We start from the raw sequence: 23,869 nt of genomic DNA on the forward strand, positions 1-23,869 counted from the left end.
GAGAATTAATTCATTCTCAGCTTAGTCCAAAACAAAATTCTTCATAAGCAATCCGTCAGCCTTATCACCAACCTTTGATGTCTTTGGCAACCTGCCAAAGGCAAAACCCCTACAAAGTTCAAGAGACACTAACAAGAAGCACCGGAACCAACGTTGCTTTTCTACAAAAAAATCAAACGGCTCATTGCTGCTCTTTTAAGCCTTATGGGAGTGGCCAATCATCTTCTGGCCTTACTCCCGAGTTGTCCTTTTTTCTTCAGCTGCTCTTGCCTTCTGGCAGCTCTTCACATGCATGCACTAGGAACAGGCTCCTCCTGTTCCTCTGCCTCTCTGCTGTCTGCCTCTGGAGGCTCTGGAGTCGGCGCATCGCTCCCAGATGACCCTGGCCCCATCTCTGCCTCCGACACAGAGCCCTCATCTGGGCCTTCCCCTGACTCCAGGACTGGCCCATTGTCCTCCCCAGCCTCCTCACTGTCCGACTCTGCTGCCAGGTATGCAGGCTGCTGGTGGACCACAAAACCTATGATCATTTTTCATACTTACGACCGTTGCAGCATCCTCATCGTCATGTGATCAAAATTCAGATGCTTGGCAACCAACTCATATTTATGATGGTTGCAGTGTCCCAAGGTCATGTGACCACCTTTTGCGACCTTCTGACAATCAAAGTCGATGGGGAAGCCAGATTCACTTCACAATCGTGTTACTAACTTAACAACTGCAGTGAATGGCTTAACAACTTTGGCAAGAACGGTTGTAAAATGGGGCCAAACTATTTAAAAACTGTCTCACTTAGCAACAGAAACTTGGGCCTCAATTGTAAGTTGAAGATTCTCTGTATATCAAGGCTATTATTTAAACATCAGAAACTCAGAGGTACTTTAGAAAGCCAGTAAACGTCCCACCCAATATCATAATCTTTTGATTTTCTGATTCAGTTATTATTGTAACACTCTCCTAATCCATATAATCTCTGCAAGAACAGTACTCCTGACTATCAAGCTAGTAACTAAGCAGTATTAATGGATGAAGTGAAATGAGAAGTTAAATCGTATGGTCAGGTCAGAGCTTCCTACTGTTGCAGAGAGATTATTGCATAAATTTTTGGCACAGAGTTAGCATCTGCAGCTGGGACATGTGACTGGACTCTGTGTTTTAGCATGCCAGACTAGGGTGTTGCTGTTTACCCACTGGGGAAGGGAAAGCATTTAATCCTGCATTTTCCACAGTAGTTAGGCAATGTGCTTGCAAATGACAACTTTCACTAGGTTGTTGTATGTATGTATTCAATCCGCATTCCAAATGCAGATGTTGTTGTGGGAGAAATTTGTGGCCTTCAGAGTTCTGAACACATAATAATATGGCTTGGAACCATAGCTTTAAAAAAAAGAAAAAGAAAAGAAACAACAACAACACAAGCCCCAATCTATTTGATGTCTTTATTGAGATGGAGGGCATTTGACAACTGAATTTAATGTCAACGCTACCAGCTATTTCTTCACACAGAAATTAAATTCTAAAAGGAAAAGTAACTTAATTAAGATGCAAAAGACAATCCATGTATATTTGCAGAGGGGTTTGTTTGTTGTTTATTAACATTTACACATGTATACATGCTATATCCTCCTGATGCATAAATCCATGAAAAACATCACTAGTAATCAAAATATTATTAAATAATTTATATATCCAGATTGTTACAATTAATCTTGTTTTATTTAAAAGACAGATATGCTATTTTAAGTGGAATACCTGGTTGGATTAAAAAAATAATAATTCCAATCTCTCTGATGACCTTTTGTTTGATCTCTAGTATAGTTTCTCTACTGATTCTGTCCATTTTACCACCCTTATGTCATATTATTAATTCCCACATTTTATAATGTATATTAATGTTTTTAAGCAAATGGCCTAATATGGCATGCTGACTGAAAGAAGTTTGACTGAAAAAACTGTATCTTTATTCTAGAAAAAAAAAATCCCACTGATTTTAACAGAAACTGTTCCAAAGCAAAATACAATCTGCTTCCGCATTTGCAGCAATGAATTTAAAAACACATGATGTTCAAGTCTGAGATTTTCAAATCAGCTACTCTACAGTCTAAGTAAGGCATAGTTTTTGATTTTATTATAGTTATTATGGGAAATATTTTTATTTATTTCCACTACAGTTCATAATAAATGTGAAGACTTGCTTACTGAATGAAAAAAAGACAGAAACATTAGGAACACACAGGAAAAACATCTGCCAAACAGTCCCATTTTTTTAATAGGTTTGAACCATGGCCGATGAATCACCTACCTACCTAGATTAGCAGTGTGACTTTAAAAGTATTATTGACAACTTCCTGCAATTTCTCAGGGAATTTTTCATGTATGCAACTTCTCAATTTACCTGATATATTCTTATCTGTTACAGAGCAAAAATGTCATGGAGCTCAGTCAGGGGTAGGTTCTACTTATCTTTATTACCAGTTCGCATGAGGAGTGTGCGCACATGCGCAGAAGCTTCTGCACATGCGCAGATCACCTATGATGATGTCCGGGTCAGTGGGCAGAGCCCCCCTCCAGTTTTACTACCAGTTCTTGCGAACCGGTCCGAACCAGGGGCAACCCACTACTGAGCTCAGTACAGAATAGTCAGGTCTGAGACTCAAAAAAACATTTGACAATAAATTATAAAAGCTCATGAATAAACCTATCAGTGTCAGCCTTGGAGGCCATCTTTTCTTTTGGATCTTCAGGGCTGCCACACTTAGTGCTGTGGGAAACTGGGAGGGGGGATAGGATAGAGTGGTGGAGATATTTAGTCATAATAGCATTCCTTTCTCTGAGAGTCAAGGACATTTGGGCCTGCACTTGGAGTGGCGTGACTGGGAGGCATCTCCAGTTGGGACGGTGCATTGATTGGACCATGTGATGGACATGTGGATGCAGGGGAAGGGACTTGGACTTTCTTTTGGGTGGGGAAAACCTGGAAGCTTTCAGATTCGGGTTTTCCCAGCTGTGCCAATATGACATCTCTAATAAAATGGAACTTTGAGGAATTTCTAGCCTCGGAGTCTTCTTTCGTTGGGGGTGTTACTTGGAACCCTGAGTTTCAGTCCAGGTTATTACCTAAATTAACAGAAAACAGAAACAGTGTTACTTTTATGCCCTTCAGTGATCTTATATTAGACTAAAAGATCAGGTTTATTCTCCTTCTGCTTTTAGATATTTGAAAATCCAACACCAGAAATATGAAAACTCTTTTATATTCTTTACAGAAGTGATATGAGAGGGTATGTTTTCTGCTCCCTTAGCTGTCCTGGCCAAATGAATTCCACTGAGAAATAGAATGATGGTATTTTCATTAGAACATTATCTTACAGCTATTATGCAAATGGTGTAAATCTGAGAGCAATAAACTCATCTTATCATATCAATCAGAGTTTGATTTGTACCAGGACTTGGGCCTGACATCTGTTTATAATAGAATAGAATAATGTGGAACATTTTAAAGTAAAAATGTATGAAGTGGTGTTTGATCAATAGAAATAACTACTTTTTTAATCATTTAACAGTCACAATTTGGGCTCTGGACAGTGGTAGGTTTCAAATTTTTTTACTACCGGTTCTGTGGGCATGGCTTGGTGGGCGTGGCTTGGTGGGCATGGCTGGGGAAGGATACTGTAAAATCTCCATTCCTTCCCCAATCCAGGGGAAGGTTACTGCAAAATCCATATTTCCTCCCGATTAGCTGGGACTTGGGAGGCAGATAATAGATGGGGGCGGGGCCAGTCAGAAGTTTTACTACTGGTTCTCCGAACTACTCAAAATTTCCACTACTGGTTTCCAGAACTGGTCAGAACTTGCTGAAACCCACCTCTGCTCTGGAATGAAATCATGGTGCTCAAACATTGTAGCAATAGCAATAGCACTTAGATTTATATACCCCTTCACCGTGCTTTACAGACCTCTCTAAGTGGTTTACAGAGTCAGCATATTGCCCCCAACAATCTGGGTTCTCATTTTAATGACCTCAAAAAGATGGAAGGTTGAGTCAACCTTGAGCCAGTGAGAATCGAACTGCCAAACTGCTGGCAGCTGGCAGTCAGCAGAAGTAGCCTACAGTACTGCATTCTAACGATTGCACCATCACGGCTCTTGTAAAAGGTAATGGAGGGGGAGGGAGGAAGGAAGGAAGGAAGGAAAAGAGAAGAGAGGTAGGAAGGAAGGAAAGAAGGAAGGAAGGAAAGAGGAAGGGAACGAAGGAAAGAAAGAAAGAAAGAAAGAAAGAGAAAGGAAGGGGGAGAAAGAGGTAGGTAGGAAGGAAGGAAAGAAGATAAAGGAAAAGGTAAAAGAAAAAGGAAGGAAGGAAGGAAGGAGAGAGAGAGAGAGATTCTTGGGCAGGACATTTTATATCATCTATTATAATATTTCAAAACAAAAACATCTTGGGAAGATGGATGGTTTCATAAAATTTCAGAGTTCCTTCCTTTTCCTTTCCCTGGAAAATATTTTTTAAAAATGAGTTAGGAGGGCTTACATTTTAAAAAAAGCACATCAGATTAATTGTGCATAGATCAATATTTCACCCTGAAGGAAGAAGAGTTACAATTCCACAGGTAAATCTGTAAGTGAACTTGGAGAAAGGAAAGAGTCCAGCATTTTGTCATATCCAGTGACCCAGGAGTTGTTGGTTTTTTTTTTTTTTTTAAGAATCTGCAGTGTTTCACTTCTCTGCCTGGGAAGGTCACTTCAGAAGGAGACGGCAGCCCAGGATGAAACCCATGCAGGGCGATAACTGCTAACTAGAAGAAAGGGAGTGTTTCTACCAAAGTGCACAGTAGCCAATTGATGCTACAACCAAATGAAGCATAGCAGACAGACCACATAGCACTGCTTGTGCTGGCAGAAGTTTGGGGAAAAAACTACTTTTGATGTGGAGAGAAAATATAGACAAAGGTTACCTTTGCAATCAGCAGGAGTTGAATTGAGGACATTGTGCATTCCTGCCCTAAGAAAAAAGCTACTAGGTAGTCCTCATGATGAGATGGGCAAGTGAAACATGCAGATGAGCCCTAGTCTCCTTTGTGGAACTGCAGGGAGAATAACATGGCCTGACCGTGATTGATTGTCCCAAAGGTGCTTTTTCAAAAGGCGACTGGGTTTTGTTTTTCCTTGAAGACATTTTGCTTCTCATCCAAGAAGCTTCTTCAATTCTGTCAGAACAGAAGAAGCTTCTTGGATGAGAAGTGAAATGTCTTCAAGGAAAAACAATGTCCAGTTGCACCTTTGGGTTAACCATGACCTGGATGACTGAGAATCTCTACAGACACTTGGTTGATTCATTCATTTAGACCAGGGGCGTCAAACTCATGTTGTCACAGCGGTATCACATGATGTATCAGGACTTTTTTCCCCTTCGCTAAACCGGGCATGGATGTGGCCAGCGTGTGATGCATCCGGCCCACAGGCCAGTAGTTTGACAGCCCTGATTTAGTTTGAGGTAGAATTAGTTGTTCCCAGCCATACTGTATGCACAAAGCCTAAATGTCATTTTCATAATCACAAATTGGTCTTTATTATTGCTAAATATCAGTACTATACCAGTGGTGGGTTACTCCCGGTTCCGCCCGGTTCCGCTGAGCCAGTAGTGGTGACGATATGACGTCACCGAACCAGTTCTGCCCCACCGCCCCCTCCACCCCACTGCATTATTCTTACTTTTATTTGGCCCCACCCCCAACCTATTGCTGCCTCCTGAGTCCCAGCTGATTGCTAGAGGGGAAAAAACTGTTTAAACTCTTGCCACGGGGCTTCAAAGGGCTGCCCTACAGTGTTAAAAGAAAACAAATGAGTAGACCGGTGCCTGCAAAAATACATGAGTAGATCAGTGCCTGCAAAAATAAATGGGTAGACCAGTGCCTGCAAAAATAAACGGGTAGACCAGTGGCTGCAAAAATAAATGGGTAGATCGGTACAGCTCTGCAAGCTGTTAAAAGCCTGGTAGACCAGTACCTCTGCTAAATCCTAAATAATTGTCACATGACCATCAAGCCATGCCCACAAAATAAGCCACACCCACAGAACCAGTAGTAAAAAAATTTAGAACCCACCCCTGTACTATACCTCCCTTCCTTCTACATGAATCAGTGAGCATGGTTTTTAAATTTGGGACTTTAAAAAAAAGTTTCATCCCTTTTGCATTATTTCTGACAAAGTAATCTCCCTTCCTTTCCATAATATTAGATCAAGCAAGCTTTTAATCTTAATTGGTACCTGTGGAATAAATAAAGTATCTCAGTTCCATTAGTTTATGGAAAGTTCTCTAGCTTGTGATTACAATGAAATTGTGACCTTGAAAATTCTATTCATTTGTGTGTATGCATGCAGGTTAGCTGCTTTGGTATTTTTCAAAAATGGTGATACAAATGAAAACTGACATGATGGCTGGCTATAATCCAGAATATGGCTTTATAATCCATTTATGGTCATTACGATATAAACAGTAATATGATCTGAACATGCAACATATCCTAGAAGAAACTCATTAACTAAGGTATAAACAGGGCTGAAATAATCATGTGACATGGTAGAATGGCATGACAAAATGTTTCCATTTTGGCTATATAGGTTCAGGTAAGTTTCCTCTGCATATCAGAAGCTATATAAAATGGTTGCTATCTTGATGCCTTTTTCATAATATGATTACTAGGCCTTCAAGTTTTTTAACAACTCATTATATTTTTGTATAATATGCAGTTAGTACACTCTATTCTTGCTTTGGAGTGTGAGGATGTGAATGTAGCAGCTGTCTGCAACTCTGTAAAATAACTTATGTTGTTTCCAGAAATCTAAACAATCCTGGGAATAATGTTGGTAGCCCTCTGTGCCAATATAGTGCTTTAATCTGTGCTTCTGCAGGTTCTGAAACACCTTTCAGAAATTGAAACTAAAATATATAGTTGTACAGGGATTTATTTCTTCCATCACTATTCCCTAAGTAACTCATTCATGATAACGTCTTTTGAGTTCCAACTGTACCATAGTAGATACACAATTAAACATATTATTATTGACGTTGGTGTTTTCTTAAATCATTAGGAATTAATTTTCCTACTTCAGAACAGATTCTTGTAGGCTAAAAAGTGAAAACTACGCAGAACAAAGTAAATTGACAATGTCATGAGACAGACCGATCAAAATTGGAATTGTGGACTACCACTGATTTGCAAATGAGACCTTCACAGTGATGTGCTCTTAGACCAAAGACTGCCTGCCTTACCAAAATCAACCAGTTCTTCAAAACAGAATATTCCTTTCGTCCAAAAGAGATTTTACCTGAGCAGCAAATTCATATTCCTGATTTCTTTCCTACCACTTACCTCTCCCTTTTGGGTTCTTCTTTTAGGCTAAATGCTTCATTAGTCCTAAATTCTCTTGTTCCATGGCTCACCTCATAGTACTGTCAGTTATTTTACCCAGATAAAGAATAATACACCAGAAATATTATGAATTCAAAGTAATATTCCATATATTCTTTTGTTTATTTAACATACTTTTTATTAGTTTAATTTGCAAAAGTCACAAAACACATCTCACACAAAATAAAGCCAACATTGCAACACCTATAAGTTAGAAAGTTCTTCCAAAATAATATGCTCAACAATGTGAAATCCTAGGAAAAGCAAAACAACTATTTCAAGGAAATAGTAGGACAAAAAAACAGCCTTTAGATAGTTCTTAAAGTTTGGCAGCTTGATGAAGTCCAGATGTTCAGACATTTTCTATCTGGAGGAATCAAAGGTATAAGTTTAAAAAAATGAAGATAACATAAAGGTGATACTACCATTTTTAAGATCCATGCAATACATATTAAAAAGGGTACAATGATTGTACTCAATGCCTTGACTTTTTTGAACTCCTGCTACAGATGCCCTTGTCCAAGATGACCCTTCAAAAGTTCTCTATTTTGTTCATAAATCAAGAAGCTTTCAAAGGAGGGCAAGAAAAAACAACAACATCAGTTCCTGATTTTCAAGATCAGGTAGGATGATATGGGTGGGAAAATTATTCAGATAACTTGATCCTAAACAGTTAAAGAGAAGAAGATGGACAGACACATTGAAATGGATTTGGAAATGAATCTGGTAATCACAGCAACAATGGCAGTGTGAGTGTCACTCCCATCAACACTTAGGCAACATTTAGGTAGATAAGTTGCCTAATCTGATTCTGAATCAATCTGCAGAAATCCAAGACTATCATAGACGGCATCAAGGAGATCCAGAAAATAAATTATTTATTGTGATCATCCAGAGTTTGGCAGCTAGGACATGGTAGTTGGTCCTGAGTGTCACACTGAAACTTATTCCATCCTTAACCCATTAATTAAAGACAAACTATGGGCCTGATATCCCAAGAGAAATCTGATTTTTTTTTCCAGGAAATTGATAACATTACTTTAGGCTATAATCTTTATTAACAGATTTTATAAAATATACAAAAACTGAATAAAGAAAGAATGATGTACAAAATAAAATTCCTAATAAAACTCTATTAATTTCCTCCTAAATTGGAGCTGTAATAAATGTTAAAACTATGCTGAAACATACTTACAGAGAAAAATGGTAAATTGTCAGATCAGGGGAAAAAATGAAATGTAGTCTTGGAAATGTACTTTTAAGAAAAGTATAATTCATGCCATTATATAGGTTTGACATAATTTGTATGGGTTTAGGGCAAATTGTCAATATAAGCCTTAATTAGATTGCCCTTTGTTTCTTTAAATCAAGATTCTTCACTTTACTTAAACATAGTGTCTCCATTTAATATTCAGAAAGTCAAAATAAATAACATTAGGATTACAAGAAAAAAATCATTCATGATTTTTCAATTCATGATTTTTTATATTATGGCAGACTACAACTCACATTAACATAAGTATCCATAGCTTAATTAATTATTTTTCTTAAATGCACAAATTAAGGAAAATAAATATATGGGCTTATGAACTCTGCAACACTTATTAATCATTGTTTTGAATTTTAGTCAGAATATGCTTCCTGTAGCAGTGTAACAAGAGAGTTAAGAGAACTGCCAAAAGAGTAATGGATACCTACACTATCTATTCAATTAAATCCTGTGGTTTTAAAAAATTATTTTAAAGAAGTCCATCCTTATCTACATATATAAAAGCGAAAACCACTCATGCCATAATCATGAAATCTCCAGAACTGTAAAGCCTACAAACTTGAAATTTGCCACGTATGTTCCTCTTGGCTTCTAGGTGCTCACTAAGAAAGGATTTTTCAAAATGACCATCAGAGCATTAGTATTTCCTATATTATAATTAACACACTCTGATGCTAAGGAGTTGTACTCCCCCTCCCCACCTGAAAAGAAATCTGTTCCAAATGCAAAAACACAAGCAGAGGAGAGGAGTTTTACTTTTTTTACTTTCACAGCAGGAAGCAGTTTTAATACAGAACACTTGAGCTAAGCCACAGCCAGGCTCCTTGCTCACACAGCAAATACTGTTTGCTTGCTCACACAGCAAATACTGTTTCACTTTCCAAACAGCCCTCTGATGCTAAGGAGTTCTACTCCCCCTCCCCACCTGAAAAGAAATCTGTTCCAAATGCAAAACACAAGCAGAGGAGAGGAGTTTCATTTTTTTTGGAATCTAATCTAAAACACTGCACCACTGTACACAGCATTTTGCACTTGTAATGATATACAGGTAGTCCAGTGGTGAGTTGCCCCCGATTCGGACCAGTTCTATAGAATCAGTAGTAAAACCAGCAGGAGGCTCTGCCCACTGACCCTGACATCATCAGGAAGCTTCTGCGTGCGTGCGGCCACGTTGCAAACCGGTAATAAAGGTAAGTAGAACCCACCCCTGAGGTACTCCTCAATTTATGACCACAACTGAGGCCAAAATTTATGTTGTTAAGTGAGAATTTGTTAAATGAGTTTTGCCCCATTTTAGGATCTTTCTTGCCACAACTGTTAAGTGAATCACTGCAATTGATAAATTAGTAATATTAAATGAATTTGGCTTCCACGTTGCCTTTGCTTGTCAGATGCAAAGTGATCACATGACCCTGGAACGCTGCAATGGTCATAAGTATGAACCAGTTGCCAAGCATCTGAATTTTGGTCACATGATCATGGGGATGCTGCAAAGGTTGTAACTGTGAAAAACAGTCATGTCACTTTTTTCAGTTCCGTTGTAACTTTGAATGGTCACTAAATGAACTGTTGTAAGTTGAGGACTACCTGCATCTGTGTACAGATGCATTAGACCAGTGGTGTCAAACTAATGTCGTCATGGCGTTGTCACGTGACATATCACATTTTTTCCCTCTTTGCTAAACTGGAGGTGGGCGTGACCAGTGCGTGACACATCCGTCCCATGGGCTGCGAGTTTGATACCCCTGCATTAGACCAAAGGAAGCTTATCTTTAATTTGCTAGGAATCTACAGTAAATGCCTAAATGATGTTAAATGGACATGTGTGTATGCTAAAAAAAAAAGTTAAAAAGACAGTTTTGAATGTTCTGAAAGGCAAAACATGGGTAGTAATCTGGCAATGCCCTACCTGATTCAGTTGTCTCAGCTACAAATTTTCACAGTTTCAGTCACAAATTGACTTCATACTTAGGTAGAGCTTACATCATACTTAAGTGGGCAGTAGAGGGGCGTGCATAAGTGCACCAAGGTGCCTATCGTCCCTGTCATTGTATTTTTATTCTTATTCTTGTATTTGTTTGACAAATTCCAATAAGTAATAATAAATAAATAAAGTCAAATATTGAAAATAAATGGATTTCCCTACATACATGATTTCAAGCAGGTGTTTCTATTGTGCACTGTTATCTGCTACTGACCTGGTGTTTTTTGGGAAAGGGTCCTCGAGAGAATCCCTTCATCCCTCATCTATCACTATATCTTAAAGTGTTTATTTTGGGGTTGCAAAGTGCAGAATTTCAATCGGTATCGAACCTACAACGGGCCACACAGTTTAGGGATTGCAACTATCGTATAGTCAGACCATGTATAATTGACATTGGATTTTATTATAGATTTATTATAGTTTTTAGTTGTTATTTATTATTTTATACTAGAATTTTTAAGCGTATATATACTGAGTGCTTTTATTTGTTCTGGTCTCTGATCTAAGACCGTAATAAATTGTCTGAAACTCAATCGGTATTAAGCCTCTGTTCATTTGCTCCACGTTAGTTTCCCATAGTGCTCCTATGACAGCGCATTGCTCAGCATTGAGAGAGATGTAAATGTTGCTTGACCAGCTTTGCACACAGCTGAGAGTAACAGGCTACATCCTTTCTTTTATGGGCCCTGAAGACAGGTGTTAATAGTGGGTCTTGCCCAGGGGTAGGTTCTAACTTTTTTTACTACCGGTTCTGTGGGCGTGGCTTATTTTGTGGGCATGGCTTGATGGTCATGTGACAATTCTTTAGGATTTAGCAGAGGTACTGGTGTACCAGGCTTTTAACTGCTTGTAGAGCTGTACCGGTCTATCCATTTGTTTTTGGAGGCACTGGTCTACCTATTTATTTTTGCAGGCACCGGTCTACTCATTTATTTTTGCAGGCACTGGTCTACCCATTTATTTTTGCAGGCACGGTCTACTCATTTGTTTTCTTTTAACACTGATCAGCTGTAGGGCGGCCCTTTGAAGCCCCGCGGCAAGAGTTTAAACAGTTTTTTTCCTCTAGCCAATCAGCTGGGACTCAGGAGGCAGCAATAGATTGGGGGTGGAGCCAAATAAAAGGTAAGAATAATGCAGGGGGGTGGGGGCGGGGAGGGCAGAACTGGTTTGGTGATGTCATATCGTCACCGCTACCAGCTCGGCGGAACTGGGCCAAACTGGGAGGAACCCACCACTGGTCTTGCTGGAGTGTTAAGGCTGCCTGCAACAGCTGGTAAACGATTATGAATGTTAACTCAAACAAAGGGGGGAAAACCCTTAAAAATGTCATTTGTTCTATATTTCATTGATCTTTTTATTTTCTCAGCATTAGAATAATTGCTCCTAACAATGACAGTTTTTGTCTCAGGAATAGTATTAACTTCTGAAGAAAGGAGCATCCTGAGAACTTTATGACAAGGTGAAAATATTTTTTTAGAAAATAATTCCTGCAGTGTATACCATAGTCATGATCTTTTCTGTCTGCAGCTCCGTTATAGTTTTTGTTTTTTGGTAATATGGACAGCTAGTATGACAAGCGGTCATTCATTATTATCCAATTTGGCCTTCTGAAGATACATAGAAGTAGCACTGTCTCCAACTGTAACCTTATTTTGAGGACACAGTGGAACATACAGTATTTCGGCGTGATGAGTTCCAGAATTGGGCAGCACATTGCTAATTTTTGAATTATATTCAACGTTATATTCAAAATCCATTGTGAATTATCCAGTATTTTGAATTATTCACTTAGTTGCCACAGAGAAGTACAAGCTTTTCCATGCAGTTATCAGTTGTTTAATAGAAATGAAGATTTTCTTTTTATTTATGATTTGTTTTGTCTAAGCCATAGTACTTACACTACGCATACACACTTAATCATTTGTCTAGGCAAAATATTGAACAAATATTAAATATATATTGGACTATACCAGCGATCCATTTGACCTACTATTGTTACGTGCTCTTTTACCACCAAATTAGCACTCTTCTAAATCAGGGATGTCAAAGTCGCGGCCCACGGGCCGGATGCATCACACACTGGCCACGCCCATGCCCAGTTTAGTAAAGTGGGGAAAAGTCGTGATACATCACGTGACAATGCTGGGACGACGCGAATTTGACAACCCTGTTCTAAGGCAATAGGTTTCAAACTTTTTCAGGCTGTGGAAAGTATTAGTTTAAAAAAACCAACTCCTGGAACTTCTGCAATTTGCCTCTCAGACATACAAAGTTTGACAAGTTGTCATGAGAATAAACCCTCTCTTCTCCCCTGGGATGGTGGCTTTTGAATATCAGCCAACAAACCTGTCCTTTTTGCTGTACCATAGAGAAATTGCTATGGAAAGCCCTGCTGCATTAAATCTCTTTTAATCTTGAGCAAAACCCCATCCAGTCCAAGTAGAATCTCAGAATTCGGCAGTATAAAATTGGAAACACCAATGGTTTTAAGGAACTGTAATTTGCACTGAATTGCTGGAAATGGCCTGCAGGAAAAATATTACTATCTGTGTTTATAAGCTTTGGTCATATTCCCTAACTCTTATTTCCTAAGAAAATACGAATCTTTTGCCTCCAACTTTTAAAGTCTGGTGTATTTATAATGTTTTCTAAACTTCAGATAAGCTGAGGCACACCTTTGAATTAATTATTAAAGTTTAACTCCTATGATTTTGTTTTAAATTTATTCAGACATGTACTCCGTTCTTTGAAATGACTATTTTTATGTAATTACAGCATAATTAATGTAAATCAAAGTAAAGAATAGTTTTGTAAAAAAAAGAACACTGACAATAAATTCCAACCAAGGCAACATTTTAAATAATTCGTGTGAATAAAGAAATTAGGACAAAAAAAGAATACATCAAGTATTCCTCTCTTGTGATTCTATAGGCAGGGCAGCCCAATGAAAAGACCAGCTCTTAGTCACAATGGATCTAATCTACAGAGGCAACGTGAGTAGTTTAACAACTGGAAAGTTTCATGGAAAGGTAGGTGGTCCTTCAACCAAATCCCAAATGGGATATTTAATCTGTGCTCAAATACCATTTTTTAAATATGAGTCATTGCTCTGGATATGCTGGTAGCCATTAGATTAGAAGGAAACAAATCCAAGCATTGAGCTATAGAAAGGCACAATGAGGAATTATCTCTAAATATTCTATTGCAACTCTACATGAAGGCTGGATTCATGCTAACCGTAACACTTGATTTGGCCCTAATATAGGTAGTCCTCAACTTATGACCACAACTGAGCCCAAAATTTCTGTTGCTAAGCAAGACAGTTGTTAAGTGGATTTTGTTCCATTTTATGACCTTTCTTGCCCAAGTTATTAAGTGAATTATTGCAGTTGTTTAGTTAGTAACACAGTTGTTAAGTAAATCTGGCTCCTCCATTTATTTTGCTTGTCACAAGGTCGCAAAAGGTGATCACATGATTCCAAGGCATTGCAACTATCATAAATATGAATCAATTTCCAAGTGTCTGAATTTTGATCACATGAGCACAGGGATGCTGCAAGGTCATAAGTGTGAAAAATGGTCACAAGTTGCCTTTTTCAGTGCCGTTTTAATTTTGAACGGTCACTAAATTAACTGTGGTAAGTTGAGGACTGTCTGTATCAGGGGTGAAATCCAGCAGGTTCTGACAGGTTTTGGAGAACCGGTAGCGGAAATTTTGAGCAGTTCGGAGAACCGGCAAATACCACCTCTGGCTGGCCCCAGAGTGGGGTGGGAATGGAGATTTTGCAATATCCTTCCCCCAGGAGTGGGGAGGGAATGGGGATTTTGCAGTATCCTTCCTCTACCATTCCCACCAAGCCACGCCCACAGAACCAGTATGAAAAAAAATTGGATTTCACCCCTGGTCTCTATGTCCTACAGCTGTAGTTCAGTCTTGGATCTAAATAAAGCCACTATAGTTTTCCAACAAACCATATTTAAAACAAACCATAGCTTAGTAAGTGTCAACTCAATCTTTAGGTTGATAAAACGACCCAATTTTAATCAATGCAGCTGAATTCCAGAATTTTCTTTCCAAGGTATAAGTTGACCATACCAAAAAAATATTCAAGGCTAAATTGTAAATGATATGGAGATTCAAGATTACAGGTACCTTCAGAAAATCAATTAATATTTTCTTTGTAGAATTTGTAGAACATTCCTGTCTTTGCAGAAAATGATGCTTAAGATGTTTCAAAACACTAAATATAATGAACTATAATACAAACACAATAAAGTATACCGCAATATTAGCAACGGATATGTAACAACAATATTTTTCATTCATACTATTGAATGAATTTTTCATTCATACTATTGACATCTATAGGACACCTTGGCAAATATGGCTGAATTTGTCCTCTATAATTGCCTTGTGATCAGGGAAACTCTTATTTCATATGCCATATACAGCACTGATATATCTGAGGTTTGTTTCATATAAAATTACCAACTGAACAAACCTCCATTTTTATTATATACTGAACTGAAAAAATCACTGCAAAGTAGAAAACCAATACAGCTAGGAAAAGAGCAATAAGAGAAGTGTTTTGAATATCCTTTCTTAAAGAATACATATCAGGGAAATAAATATAATAATTGCCTGGGAATTGAACAATTTTTGTCATGAACCAAATTGCCCGAGGTAAAGAGGTTGCTCTTTATAATCTATCACATAATAGCAATGGATATTACATAATTTATGATATGATCATATAATTGTACTTTTATTTCATTTGAAGGTATTCCTATCATTTTTCTATCATACAGGTTTTAAAATAAACTAGCGATTTCTACTATTATTTCTCCAATCTACTTCTTTATTACCATAATTGGGAATTCTTTATTTGGTCACACACACCATAACTGAAAATTCACTGTGTGAAAGACTTCAGTTAGAAATCTGAAACCATGTGGAAATATTACTTTAGCCTTTGCAAAAGCCTATTCAGTTTGACAGGCTCTGTACCCTATTTTAGCAAACTGTCTTGTTTGTGAATCCAAGTTGCCTAACTTAATTTTGACATTTTAACCAAATCTCTCTACCTATATTCATATCTTACAGTCAAACCTCACTTAATCTGTTGCTGAACTGACAATTAAGAGATGCTTCCAAACTAAATAGATTAGTGCCACAGCCTCATTTCAATCAACAAGATCCTTGACATAACAACATGGGAGCCTTTTAAGTGTATGGAAAACCTACTGAGCTTTGGCCAAGGGCCCATGCTTTTTAACATCTGTAGCTGGGAGGCCTAAATATCACCCTCCCTCAAATTATCCATTCTACTTGACCTCTACTGTGGTATATTTATGGAAGTCCTATATGTTGAAATTATTTACACATGCTTGGTGTGACTGGAGTTTTAAGATTCCTTTTGAAGTGTTAACACCCTAATAAGTACATGTAGAAGACATACTGTATTTTTGAAGCAGTCCAGAGTAGTTTAAACACTTGAATCAACAGTTGCACAGCTCTCATTCTGTTAACTCTATCTAAGCTCAGCCACAGTAGGACGGGAAAGTTGAAACAGTTCTCCTTTACGTGGCTGCCAATAAAAACTCGCCCTACCTCACTGGACTGAGTCATGTAAGTCCCACTGTGATGATGGAGTTCAGGCTCCACACAGAGTTCAAGTTGGGCTGACAGCAAAGTACCACCCAGGAATGTAATGTACATGTTCCCTTTTATATATTCCCCAAGCTGAGAACTGTTAACAAATGAGAAACAGCAATTTAAAGTCGTTTCCCAGTCATTCTTAGGTAAGAGTAGCACAATGATAGGAAAACAAAAATAATCTTTGTTGGTGCATTGAAGAGCGCTTGATAAATGGTCTGTTATAATTAAGGAAGTTCACAACAAGATTCAAATGTGGAGAAGCACCATTAAAAAATATAGATGGGGAAATCTAACTCCCAAACCAGCTTAATTATGTCTGGAACCTATCAAACAAAATTAGTGTAAAACAAATGAAAAGTAGAGTGAAAAGATTTAGAGGGTATTTTATTAGTAAACGTACACTAGATAAACAGTAGTGTAACATCCTTGGATGAAAAACAAGATATGGAAACTCAGAAATAAAATACTGGAAGTAAAATCATGCATCACTCCAATAAGAAAATAAGAGGGATGAGAGGGTGAGTTTAGGGCACTATTGTGGCTGCATAGGAACTGAACTGAGATAAAAGGAACCTATACAGAAAACAGAAGAGGGTACAATTGTACAAGAAGACATACCAGCTACAGTCATACACTTAACTGGACCCTATTAGGTTTCACATATCTCATTCTAAAGCACAGTTGTCAAACTTGATCACATCACATAACATGTGATATATCGCGATGTTTTTTTCCTTTGCGGAGCCAGGGTGGGCATGGCCTGCGCGTGATGCATCTCGGCCATGGGCTGCCAGTTTTAAAAACCCCTGTAAAAAAACTTCCATCTCACTGGAAGAAAACCCTCAACCAGAAATATTGTATAGCCTACTCCCTTCCAATTTAGATATGTTGGACAGGGACCAGCCTAGAGTGTTGATTATACAATTCCTTCTAGATTTAGAATGGCAGTTTCACCTGGCGCATCTGATATCAGTATATGCAGGTAAACCAGATCAGGAAATCAACTCCACAGGAACACTACCTTCATCACTTAGATCAGGGGTCCCCAACCCCCGGACTGTGGCCTATTCGGAATCGGGCCACACGAGAGGTGGGCTGGTGTGCCTGAGCGGTGCCTCAAAGGATTCTCTTCTCTCTTGCATGAGTGGAACTGTGTGGGAGGGCACCACTCATGTGGCCCAGTTCCCCTGTTCCCTTCCCAGCTGCTTGTTCTCAATGCTACAAAAACAGAGCAGTGGGACGAGTGCACCGTGCTAAGCTTCACTGACTCACCAAGGCTGCCTGCGCAGGACACTTAATCCGCTTTTGGAGTGTCAGACAGCCTTCGTGAGTCTGAAGGAGCATGAGACCGCGTCCCCAAAGGCTTCTCTTCTCTGCACCAAAAGCTTTTGCAAATGTACAACGCTTCAGGGGAGCGATGTTGTACTTCCATCCCTTTGCAAAAGCTTTTGGCGCTAAAACGCCTGAAGGAGCACAAAACAGTGTCCCAAGGGCTTGTCTTCTCTCTTGCGTGAGTGGAGCTGTGCGTGCACATGCATGCACGTGTTCTAGCCTACCGCTCGTGCGGTCCGGTTCCCCTATTCCCGCCCTAGCCGGGTCGCCAAGGCTGCAGAGGTTGGGGACTGTTGAATTAGATCACAAGAAGTGATAGTACCACTTTATACTGCACTAGTGAGTCCACACTTGGAATACTATGTCCAATTCTGGTCACTACAATACAAAAAAAAAAAAAGATGAGACCCTAGAAAGAGCGAAAAGCTATTAAGATAAGGGATCTGCAGGATAAATCATATAAGGAACAGTTAAGCATGCCAGCAAATAGTTAATATCTATAGAACAGAAGTCAGAAAACCAAAGTATATATAAAAAGAATTCAGGCTAACCAGAAAAAGCATCAGAAAGGTCTTTTACCTCTGGACAGTTCCATTCTATAGCTTTCACCTGCTCCTGTTCTAGGCTGATGCTGGCTGGATCCTAAACCAGATGAAGGAAATTCTATCTAGATTGGAATGTTTCAGCAAATATTCGATACAGACTGTGGACTACCCAGCTGCCTCTTGGTAATTTCCCAGCTACTGTGTCCATCTGATTGACCCCCTTTTTCCTTTTCTCTAATTATTTTTCCTCTTTTCTACAGCCACTGGGAAAAACTGGAAGGTTAGGTAAGCAGTAAAATTTCCAGAAAAGAAGCAACGTGGTTTGGACAAGAGGGTTCAACTCTTCAGCCTTGGTAACAATGACTAGAAGACAATTTATATAGCCAATTCCAAAGAGAAAATTTGGAACTTTCCATTCAGCCAGATTTACCTTTCCTTACACACTCGTATTCCTTTTCCTTTCTTTCATTTAATAGCCAAATTCCATTTCAGTTTGAATGGAGACTCTATGCAAAGAAAAAGAAATGATGATCCAAAACATAGGTTCTTTGCCTCCTCCTACCCTTTCCTTTTTTGTTTTTAATTTGACTTTAGCTTTTCAAAAAGGGAAGACAAATAAGGAGAATGATTCACCCTTTCAATCTGACATGTAAATTGGGGTGAGAGGGAAACTCACTGCTGCCTTGGTAAACTTGCATTTGTTAAAATCAACAGAATGGTCCACAATGCAAAGCAGAGACCACTGACTATTTTGTCCAGTCTTGCGATCCAGAAAGTTGTTATTCTGGCTCTCCAAACAGGCAACCTGGCACTCCTGTCAGTCAGCTAAAATTTGAAAAAAGGAGTGCTCTTCCTGCTTGAAGAAGATGGTAGGATAGTAAGAAGTGATGGTGATGGCACAGAACCTCTCAATCCCTGTATTGCTTGTTTTCCTCCTAAGACTAGACAAATTATAGTTGAGAGTGTATGTTATCTTGAAGCATTTTTCTATGTTCTCTTAGAAATCATGGAAGATGGATGTAGTGCCAGGAGAACAGAGAAGGGAAAATATTGTTCCTATTTTCAAAAAGGACATTAAAAAAGCACTTAGTTAGCCTTATGTTGACACTGGGCAAAACTGTGGAATAGATTATTAAGCAGACTTGTCGTAAGAGTTTAGAAAATAATACAATACTTGGCAAGAGACAGCATGGGTTTATCAAGAGTAAATCAGGTCAAGCTAATCTTTTTTTTTCACAGAATGTCCATTTTTGTTGACGGTAGCAGACATAGTGTACCTTAACTTCAGCAAAGCAATTTAATTACCGTAAGTCTCCCATAAGATCTTAAAATGAGAAGATCCTGGGATCTCGTAGAAGATCTCAGTTGGTCTAGTCTGCATTACATAACTGCAGACAAGTGTACTTTAATGGCTCCACATCAAGCTGAAGGAAGCATCGTGGCATACCGTAAGATCCTTATTTACCTCTATCTCTTTCCTGTGTAGGCATACTTCCAAATAAAGCACTGATCTACAGCTATGCTCCAGTTTCGTTTTCCAAAAAAGATATGGGATCCACTTCAGGACTAGAAGTGTTCCTGGAAATAAGGATTGAAACTTGTGGTTTGTAGCATTCTGGTTTCTTATTTTGTACACACATGGGCCTATCTGTCTCCCCATCTATAATTATGGGGTATATGAACTTGGTGGATACCTCTGGATTTATCCATAGGAATATTAGCTATTGCTTTTTGCTGGGAGCCACAATAGTAAAATACTATAAACTAAGGATTACTAATTGGTAGCTCATGCCCCCCTTTGGTCTCCAAGAATGTTTATTCATCTGTTTCAAACATACTGTGCTAAGATGCTGCCCATTCAACTTTGAGTCAATAGGACTGAAGGTTCTAGTATGAAATGTGATGTCCCCATTGAGAACGGACGTTGACTTACCTCTGAACGTCCATTTTGAGTACGCTGCGACTCCAATCCATTGATTGGGAAGCTCTCCTCCAGTTTCTGTGGAACTGAGTGTAGATTTTCTTGGCTGACCACGCCCCCTCTGTGTCATTCCCGTCAGTCTTTTCTCACGAAGATACAGGATCTCCGATGTCAACTATAACTCGACCAACACAAAAAAACAGGAAAGGTAATTCCGGAACAGGAAGCCCAAACCATGGGCGGGTATGGATTGGAGTCGCAGCGTACTCAAAATGGACGTTCAGAGGTAAGTCAACGTCCGTTTTCAAGTACGCTGCTCCTCCAATCCATTGATTGGGATATACCCAAGCTTATGAATCCTGGGCGGGAGGCTGACTGTTCCCTGAACCCCGAGGTTCTGCTACTTGTTGCAAAACCCTACGGCCAAATGATGCCTCCGCAGCAGCAAACGAATCAATTCTGTAATGTCGAATAAATGTGGAAACGGAAGTCCAAGATGCAGCTCGACAAATGTCGAGAACTGATGCCTGAGTTGCCCAGGCCGCTGAGGTCGCCGCACTGCGGGTGGAATGTGCATAAATGCCTCTTGGAATGGTCTTGCCCGTGCTGGTATATGCTGTCGAGATACAGGCTTTGACCCAGCGACCTACAGTGGTTGGTGTCACTTTCTTTCCCATAGTGGAAGGGTGGAACGAAACGAGTAAGGCCTCAGTTCGACGAAAGGACTCCGTTCTCCTAATGTATCTGCGAAGGGCCCGTCGCACATCTAGAGTATGCCAGTTTTTTTCCCTAGGGTTCCGAGGATCCGGGCAAAAATTGGGCAGAATGAGCTCCTGGGCCCGGTGGAACCAGGTGTTCACTTTTGGTGAGAAGGAAGGGTCCAACCTCAACACTACTCTATCCGGAAAAAACTGGCAAAGGTCGCTTCGAACTGACAATGCGGTCAGTTCGGAAATCCTCCTTGCTGAAGTTATGGCAATCAGAAATGTTAGTTTGAAGGTCAGAAATTTCAGATGAATAGAAGCCAGCGGCTCAAAGGGAGGCAAGGTGAGCGCTTGGAGAACTATGGGTAAGTCCCAAGTCGGGAAATGATGGACCACCGGTGGTGAAATATTAGAGGCACCTTGCAAAAAACTCCTGATACGAGGATTCTGCGTTAATGAACGATGAGGTTCACATACTAGCACAGTCGCAAGTGCCGCCACCTGGCGTCTCAGTGTGGCAGGCTTCAACCCTTTGTTCAGACCATCTACGAGGAAGTCCAACACGTCTGGAATGTCGGCCGAAGTCGGGTCCACATGGTGTCCCGAACACCAAATCGCAAAGGCTTTCCAAGAAGCTTGGTATATACGAGACGTCGAAGGTCTTCTGGCAGATTGGATAATTTCAATGGCCGAGTCAGAGAGATGGTCTTTCCTCAGCAGCCGCCTCTCAAGTGCCAGACGGTCAATCGGAGCCACTGAGGCTCTGGATGGGCGACAACCCCCTGGCGGAGAGAGACGACATGCTGAGGTATTGTCCATGGAGGTGACACTGAAAGGTTCAACAGGTCCGCGTACCACGGCCTGCGCGGCCAACAAGGAGCCACCAATAAAATTTCCGCCTGTTCTGACAACAGCTTCCGGATCACATGAGGGATCAAGGGAAGCGGAGGAAACGCGTATAGAAGCCCGTCTGGCCACTGGCACCTTAACGCGTTGCAACCCTCCGCCCCTTGGCACTGATAACGGGTGAAATATCTTGGTAGTTGTGCGTTGCTGGGAGTGGCGAACAAATCTACGAGCGGCTTTCCAAAACGACGAACTATGTCTCGAAACACGTCCGGATGGAGCTGCCACTCGGCCGGATCGATGCGTTCCCGGCTTAGCCAGTCCACTTGCACGTTGGAAATTCCGGAAATATGGTCTGCTCTTAGAGAAGCTGTGTGACATTCTGCCCAGGTCAACAGTAATTCCGATTCCATCATGAGCCTCCGGGATCGAGTGCCCCCCTCCCGGTTTATATGAGCCTTGGTTGTCATGTTGTCCGTCCGGATCAACACGTGACGGCCCTCCAAGATGGGACGGAAATGTCGGAGAGCAAGGCGAACAGCCCTCAACTCCAGCCAATTGATGCTGTTCGCCTTCTCCGACGGGGACCAACGACCTTGGACTACGTGTTCTAGAAGGTGAGCCCCCCAGCCCGCCAGACTGGCATCTGATGTCAGTATCAGTCGGTCAACCTCGAGGAATACACAGCCCTTGAGAAGTGCGGGAGAGGTCCACCACCTTAGTGATGACCGAAGTTGAGGTGGAATCCGAACCGACGACTTGGAATTGCTGCAATTGGTTTTTTGAAATGGGAGCAGGAACCACTGCAATGGTCTTGTATGCCTGCGTGCCCAGGGGACGATCTTGATGCAGGACACCATTTTCCCTAAGACTTGGGACAGGCGAATAAGCGGAACCTTCCTGCTGGCGTAAATTTGAGAGATCGATGATTTGATGTCCTTGATGCGATCCGGCGAGAGAAATACTTGGCCTTTGGTTGTATCTATCACCGCCCCCAGATGAAGAATCCTTGTCGTTGGAACCAGATGACTTTTCTGTTGGTTTATGGTGAAGCCGTGACTCTGAAAAACTCTTAGCACTGTCTGTATGTCGCTCGACGCTTGACGCGGAGAAGATGACAGGACAAGTATGTCGTCCAGGTAACATAGAAGACGGATTGATAGAGATCTCAGGGACGCGGCTACCACGGAGACAAGTTTCGTAAAGGTCCTGGGAGCGGAAGAGAGACCAAAGGGCATCGCACAGTATTGATAATGATGAGAGTTGTATTCGAATCGCAGGAACCTCCGATGCGACTGATGGATCGGCACATGTAAATAGGCCTCTCGCAAATCCACCGACTGCAGTAGGTCGTTTGCTCGGATACTTGTCAGAATCGACGAAAGGGTCTGCATCTTGAACCTGCGATACAGAATGTAATTGTTCAAGTGCTTCAGGTTCAAAACACCTCTGTAGCCTCCTGAGGACTTGGGGACCAGGAACAAGATGGAATAGAACCCTTTCGTCTTTTGGGGCTCGGGTACCGGCTCTATGGCTCTGATGGATAAGAGATGAGCAATTTCCGCCTCCATAAGTTGTCTTTGGAGTAAGATAGGAGACACCGGACAGCGAAGAAAACGGCTGGGTGGGATCCCGACGAATTCGAGACAAAGTCCATGACGAATGGTGCGCCGAATCCACTCTTCGGTCGTCGAAAGTTGCCACTGATGATGAAACTGCTGGAGACGACCACCAATGGCATCTGGATGTTGAGAGTCATTTGCCACATTTGGAGGGACGGGGCCCACCACCCCGGAAGGGACGCTTGGATGATGGATGCGAGCGTTGTCTATCTCGAAAGGGCTGACGCTCCTGGAAACGGTCACTTCCGTGAGCAAATGGTCGTTGAGCATAGGCGCCACCGGCTCCGGAATAGGACCGAAATGTCTGCCGATTCGTGTAAGGTGTATACCTGCGTTCTGGTCTGCGAAAGGAAGAAGGAAGAATTTTACGTTTTTCTTTATCTTCCACCAAAAGAGGATCTAATGCGGCGCCAAACAAGGCTGGGGCTTTAAAGGTTGACGACGCTAGCTTCCACTTTGACTTCGAATCGGCTTTCCAATTGCGGAGCCAAAACATACGTCTATTGGACACAGTGGAAGCAAGAGAGCGGGCTGCGAATTTAGCGGCATTTAAGGATGCATCAGCCGAGTATTCCGT

At 40.7% G+C, this 23,869-nt stretch overlaps 1 long non-coding RNA gene across 2 annotated transcripts in view; it reads left to right on the forward strand.

The window, feature by feature from the left end:
• LOC148115158 (uncharacterized) overlaps nt 1-23,869 on the forward strand; it is a 76,031-nt gene that overhangs the window by 43,834 nt on the left and 8,328 nt on the right. Inside the window, exons 1-4 of one of the 2 annotated variants that reach the window (XR_015732278.1) lie at nt 7,884-8,032; nt 13,595-13,692; nt 18,279-18,382; nt 18,460-19,802. This is a non-coding gene — a long non-coding RNA (uncharacterized LOC148115158). Of the gene's footprint in view, nt 1-7,883; nt 8,033-13,594; nt 13,693-18,278; nt 18,383-18,459; nt 19,803-23,869 lie in introns of those variants that run through there. The other variant, XR_015732279.1, reaches the window with a different exon arrangement.

This window comes from Pantherophis guttatus, chromosome 2 (genome assembly GCF_059756535.1).
Source record: "Pantherophis guttatus breed Tessera chromosome 2, ASM5975653v1, whole genome shotgun sequence".
Lineage (NCBI taxonomy): Eukaryota > Metazoa > Chordata > Lepidosauria > Squamata > Colubridae > Pantherophis > Pantherophis guttatus.